Source organism: Dipodomys spectabilis, unplaced genomic scaffold (assembly GCF_019054845.1).
Source record: "Dipodomys spectabilis isolate Male_0828 unplaced genomic scaffold, ASM1905484v1 ptg000295l, whole genome shotgun sequence".
NCBI classification, from domain to species: domain Eukaryota; kingdom Metazoa; phylum Chordata; class Mammalia; order Rodentia; family Heteromyidae; genus Dipodomys; species Dipodomys spectabilis.
This window is the reverse complement of record NW_024870972.1, coordinates 492,427-499,277: the sequence shown is the minus strand read 5'-3', so window position 1 is coordinate 499,277 and position 6,851 is coordinate 492,427. Positions and strand designations below refer to the sequence as shown.

The 6,851-nt window shown below is 32.4% G+C and overlaps 1 pseudogene; it reads left to right on the top strand.

Moving 5' to 3' along the window:
- Positions 1–5,476: 5,476 nt before the first annotated feature.
- LOC122126975 overlaps positions 5,477–6,851 on the top strand; it is a 60,847-nt pseudogene continuing 59,472 nt past the window's right edge.

The following is a 6,851-nucleotide window of genomic DNA, read 5'->3' as shown; positions in this document are numbered from 1 at the left end:
CAGAAAAAGCCAAAGTGATGCTGCGACTCAAGTGGTAGAGCACTAGCCTTGAGCTAAAGAGCTGAAGGACTTTATCTATAATTATACTTTGAAAACTGAGTTAAATTTTCCAGTTTTGTGAACTTTTTATTAATCCAAGGTATTTGTATACCTTAATGGTTTGGTACAAAATTTATTGAAATACTGTATCTATAGAAATGTATATACCATAACTCTAAAACTCTGACTTTGTCTCACCAAGTTAGTACAGGTGTTTAAGAAAGTCCTAAATCAATAAATATACCTCCACTAGTAATGCAGCAGTTCCTGTATGCCGCCTTCCTGTTGAGTTATTTTTCCCCCAAATAACTTGTTAAATTCACAGGAACTGATATTTTCCAGTTCTTAAATTTGATGAATTGTTAGTTGGCTTTGAATTCTTACACCTAGTGTTATATTCCTAAATGGAATATAGATCTTGCTCATAATGACCAAACTTAACTATGTAGATATTCAATTCCAGAAGAAGCCTAGAGTGTCACAAAAGCCACTGATTCTTAATATTTTTCCCATTCATTTCAGGATATTGAATCTTGGTACAAACTTAAGATTATTGATTAGGTTCTGAAGAAAGCAAACTGAAAAATTCCATATGGCATTATTTTTAATGAGAGGTTACTAGTAGTGAAGCTATACTAGTCATTTGGGGGAAGATGGTTGAGGGCTTGTTCTCAGTGTGCCTTTAACACAGTCCTTTTTTTATTTCCACATTTAGTTATGTGTTTGCTTCACTCAGTTTGATTGAAAATAGACTATATCTGGGTCTCTCTACCTCAGAAAGATCACAGGAGATGTGGTCCTCACTTCGGGATAATTTTATTTTTCTTGATATAATTATAATGTATATTCCTTCACTTTATTATTTATTTTTAATTCTACTCATGACTATACATAAACATGTATTGCAATATCTTTCAGCCTTCTTCATTCTCTTTCCTTCTATCCGCTTGTCTCCACAAACAATCCCAATATTAAAATCAAATTCTCCCTCTTTCTCTCTGTCCTCTCTCTGTTATGAGTGTGTAGCTATATATGAATGTATAATGTGTATATATATGTATATTACTTCATTCTGTGTAGAGTCTACATATAAGACAAAGCATATCATATTTGCCCCCCTCTGAAGCTGGCTTCCTTTGATTAATATAATGATCTCCAGTTTCATTCATTTTCCTGAAAATCACATAATTTCCTTCTTTAGAGCTGAATGATACTCCATTGTATATTGTTTCCCTGTTTATTAGCATATATTATGGATGCAAATGGGCTTAATTATGCTACTTTCTCTCATGTATCCAGTGTAACCTAATCAAACCCACTCCCTCTAACATTGTCCTTCATAATTTGCTCATTAAACCCATTTTAACAAGTTTCAATGTTCTGTTTTCATACATGTATGTAAAGTATTTTGACTATATTCATCCCTCTTCACCTACTCTTGCCCACATCTTTCTTTTCCCATCCACTGACACCCACCAACCAACAGAGCCCGTCTTATAGTCCTCTCATTCATCCATTCATCAGTTGTAGAGCATCTAGGCTGCCTCTGTAGCTTAGCTATGATGAAAAGCACTATACTAACCATGATTTGTTCAAGTGTGTTTAATGCATGCTAACTTACACATTATCAATAAGCAAAGATCCAGACCAGAAGTCAACAAATTTATCTCAGAACTAAACAACGCGATGGATAAAATGCCCTCTACAGACATCTCTAGAGTATTTCACCCAACTGCAGAAGATTACACATTCTTCTAGTCATCAATGGAACTTTCTACAAAACAGATCATGTGTTAGGCCAAAAAAATCTTAAAAAATTCCGGAACCTTTGGGACATGTCAAAGTCAGTAATTTAAAAAAAATGTTTATGGCTATAAATACCTAGATAAGAAAATCACCAACAACAAACAACCACACATGCACCTTAAATAAATAGAGAACTCAACCTAATCGCTTATTTGAAGCTATTTGGGCATTGGTCTGTTCATATGTGAAAATAGAACTAAGAGAGATAGGGTTGAACTATTGAAGGATAACATTAGTCAAGAGATATGGTAGTCATAAACTGGCATATTAATTGAAAACTTATTGTATAACTAGCTAAACACAATACGAAATGAACATGCCAATCCACAAATGAGTAGTTGGGAAAAAATAATTAAATATTAGGGCAGAAATCAATTAAATGGAGACCAAGTAAGAATGAATCAATCAACAAAACAGGCCATCTTCTAAAAGATCAGCAAGGCTGACAAATGTTAAGCTGAACTAAACAAAAGAAAAACAAAGAGAACCCTTTGCCTTCGTTGTCTACTGGAGCAGCCAGAGTATTTGAAATATCTTGGGTGAATTTACCTATTGGATTTTGTTTTCATTTTAGATTTAAAAGTTAGGGAAAACCTTCCATATTTTGAACCATGTACCATATGAATAATATAAGAGTATATTATACCTTTCCTTCAGTGGATAAAAAATAGAAGATATGGAAAAAATGAAATACTATTAAGTCATTTTTTAATTAAAAGAGACCATTATGAAGATTATGGGCAAAGTACTTTGGCAAGCGCCAGAAGTCTCCCATTTAGGAGCACAGAAAATTATTTGAAAAATTAGAAGGCTACTTTAAAAAAATGGAAACTGTCATGAAAGCAGAGTATCAATCTTATCAGTACAAGAGGAAGAAGAACCAAAGGGAAATGAAAATCACTCTGCTTGGTCTGTCATTCACTGCTATGGCAACAAGGAAACCCAAATTGACTGCAGCTAACAGCAAAAAAATTACCTTTTGCTTTTATTTACAGAAGCTTCACTGGTCAGCTGCAACGGCTCTAGTTTTTCTACATATTATCTCATACTAGGACTCAAGATGAAGGAATAGCCAAACCTCTCCAATACATTTAAAGTGATTTCTTAGATCTAGTGTATAAGCTTGTTCACAGTCTATTAGCCAAATCAGATTGGTGCCCATGCCCAGACCGACTACAGTTGCCAAGCACACTCTACAAACTGCAAGGGCAATTTGGGAGAATATGATGTGAAGAATAAGACTCTCCTAAAATCCAGATTAGGAAAATGGCAGACCGCTGCATTTTCTGTTTTACATTGATGATATAAATAATTTTTCTAAAGAATTTCTACATTGTTGATTTATTCATAAAACATACTTTTGTGTACTGATTGAATTATACCACAGGGCAAATTCCAAGCCCAGCAAAACAGACTGAGCTGAAAATCAAGCACATGTTGAAGTGTAGGAAAGAGTACCAATTCACACCCCACATTAAAATTCGATCAAATAAGTTGTGCACACATGGGTAAAGAACATTCTTACCACCAGGAAAATAAGAAAGGAGTAGTTGGTTTTGTATTTTTTGTCTTTTTTTTTATTTGAGCTCTGGGTTAAAAAATGTAAAGTATTAATGTAGAATCACTGACCTAGCCACAAGTAACTTACATATATATATCATAGATATTCTAAATATCTATACATCCTTTGCTTTATATAATGGTCCTGTTAGAACATGGCCATTGGATGGCCATGATAAAAGGTGGATATTTACAGCCATGTATTAAAGTTTCCTTCAACATAACTGAAAACAAACATTTTCAAAAGATTTACCACTAATAAGAATTCATCCATCATGTCAACAGTAACAAAAATATGAAATATTAGCTTTTCAAGGCCTTCACACTTAGCAATATTAAAAAGATGTAATAAGGTTTTTAAGAATGACAATGAAATGATAAAACCATACAAACCTCTGAAATCAAAATATTGGTTCCAGTAGCTAAAATAAATTTATAACAATTTATTATAGTGCTTAGCTATTATAGGAAACATTTCTACAAATATCTACACATATGTAGTTATACATATATTTATAAATGCTTAATTACACATTCATATTGTATGCACAAGTTGTATTTCTTTAAGTTTTTCCTGGGTTCTCTAATAGATTTACATTAAATTTTATAAGAACCTGGCCAAATTTTTCACAAAGTTTCTACAATATTACTATCACAATTCATGTACATTTTTTTTTCATTTTAAAACTCAGGTATAAGCATTCCAAACATTTCTCAGTTTTCAGTCCTCAGTTTCGATCTTTTGACATTATTAGAATATTCAGCATTGGCTCTTCGAATACATGGGCCCTGATGAATCTCTTCAGTTTACTATTTTCTTAATATAAGCAATAAATTTTTAATTATTAATAGTTGCTTCATAGAGAGTGATACCACTAATCTCAAAATGACCTACTAATGAAGAAAGACTGATTGTCTTCTAAACCTGTACATGAAGTTCATAAAGAGTAACCAGATAGATGACTGGCTTCCATATTTGAAGAATAGAGTATAGATTGAGTGAAAGAAAAAAATCAAATAAATTATTATTAAATATTATTCTTAAAATACAATAAGATAAACTATATTAAAAATAAAGGTGTACAAATATGTAAACGAGAGAGACATATTTATGTGTTTAGAGCAATGGAAACAATAAATGTGATAAATTATTTGAAGAGACAATGGAGGATTTATTAAAAAAAAGAGAAAACACTGGATTCCATAAAAATCTGGAAGGTTAGGGAAATTAATTTTTATTGAAGATACTATTGGACACATGATGATATACAGAATTCAAAAATAAGGCAATTTGCTTAATTGAAGAATAAGGCAATTCTAGTTATAGTAGACTATTGTGGTTTTTCCTTCTTTCACCTCCTCCTGTTCCTTCTTTTCTTCCTCTACTTCCTCCTCCTCCTCTTTCTCCTCCTTTTCTTTCATTGTGATAATGTCTTTTCCTTGCACTCTACCACTTGAAACAAGTAAGCAGTACTTTTGTTTAATTTTGTCTATTAGATAGTATCACTAACTTTGAAATAGTCTCCAGTCATAATCATCCTGATTTTCCCTTCTGAGTAGTTGTCATTACAGACATGTATCACTATGCATGGCTATTTAAAAATGTATAAATAGGTAGTTAAATTTGAGACTCCTTTCTAAAAGGAATGCAAATTGCTCAAGAAATAAGAGCAAAAATTGAAAAATGATTTTGCATCAAATTAAACAACTTCTGGACGCCAAAGGAACTAAGTATTCGAATCTAAGGAAAATCTATAAAATGGAAGAAAATGTTTTCTAGCTATTTGTCAACTAAAGGACTATACTTTAAAAAAATTTCAAAAAAACCCCCTGAAAACTGAAGAAAACAATTCAGTTTGTAGCTGGACAAAATAAATGATCAGACAATTCTCAATGAAGCATTTGTGGCCAATAAACGGAAAAAAATACTCAACATCCTTTGTTATAAAGAAATAGAAATGATAAAGATATTCCGTCTCACTACAATCAGAATAGCAATCATTAAGAAAACAAGCAGCACTAATGTGAGCTGAATGAAATATAAATCAGTGCAGCCACTGTGAAAAACAGTATGAAGAGTTTGCAAAAGACGGAAACTGCCATATATCTTGCTATAAAACTCCCAGCTATGAATCCAAAGGAATATAAGTAAGCATTCAATAGAGACACACCTGCACACTCGTGTTTATATTAGTAATATTCAGAATAGCCCAACAAAAGAATCACAGTATGTGTCTATCAGGCAACAAATAAATAATATAGATGATAGATGGAAAGATAAAAGTAATATATCAGTTAAATAATGATCTTGATTGAATCTTTCTACAACATATGCATATATAACTTAATATATTATTTTTTATTTGTCAACTAAAATTAACAAATATATAATGAGGAAATTGTAGAGAAATTCAGAATCAAGCTGAACCATATGTACTGAATAAGTAGCCACACTGCATCAAGAGCATTTGAGAAATGAGAAAAAAATGAATATTTGGAGACAGCACATGTTTTCAGGAAGGAGACAAGGGAGAACAACGAATAAGAGTAAAGAATGAGTGAGTGAGTGAGACAGAGAGAGAGAGAGAGAGAGAGAGAGAGAGAGGAAAAGAGAGAGAAACGTGAACAGAGAGAGCACCACAGAGAGATGGAAAGGAAGGATTTTCCACTTGTTAATATTCTCAGCTTTTATCTCCGTTTTTAAGTATCCCAGTTGTTCGGGAAAAATAAAAAATAAATATTCAGAAGTGAAAATACCGACCCAAAGAGAAATAGAAACAACCTGTTGAAAATTCTTTCCCTTGTCCTTAGTCAACTAGTCTATAATTACAAAATCTGAGTAAAGCACTTTCTCCTCAGTGGATATTTTTAAAAGAAACAAAAATTATAGGATTCATACAGAGACAATATTTTAAAGTGCTAGAGATTCCCACAAAACAAATAACAGCTGATAATGGGATGAAAACTGAGAAGATCTTACAACATACATGAAAAAAGCATTGGAATATTTTGCCACTCTGGGCAAAATGCAAGCCTACTGAGAAAGGCACACGAAAGAAAAGGGATGGGCAAACAAAAAGCATAGTTATATAACTTAGAAAATGACAGATATTAATGAAAAAACTCAGAAATAAAGCCCAAATCAGGAAAGAGAAAGATAACAATCTAACACACAAATGATAATGGTAAAGTAATGAAAGACAAAGTTTCACCATGGTTTTAGAAGGCATAAAGAAAATGAAACCAATAGAACAAAAAATCTCCTGAATTTATAAAAGATATAGAAAAAGTACAGTGCCTCAGTCCTAATTCAATCCCCAGTACCTGCACACACACACACACACACACACACACACACACACACACACACACACACACACACACATCTCTAAACAACGTAATATAGAATGAGTCAATTTTTACATGATTTGTGAGTCTGTGGGTTG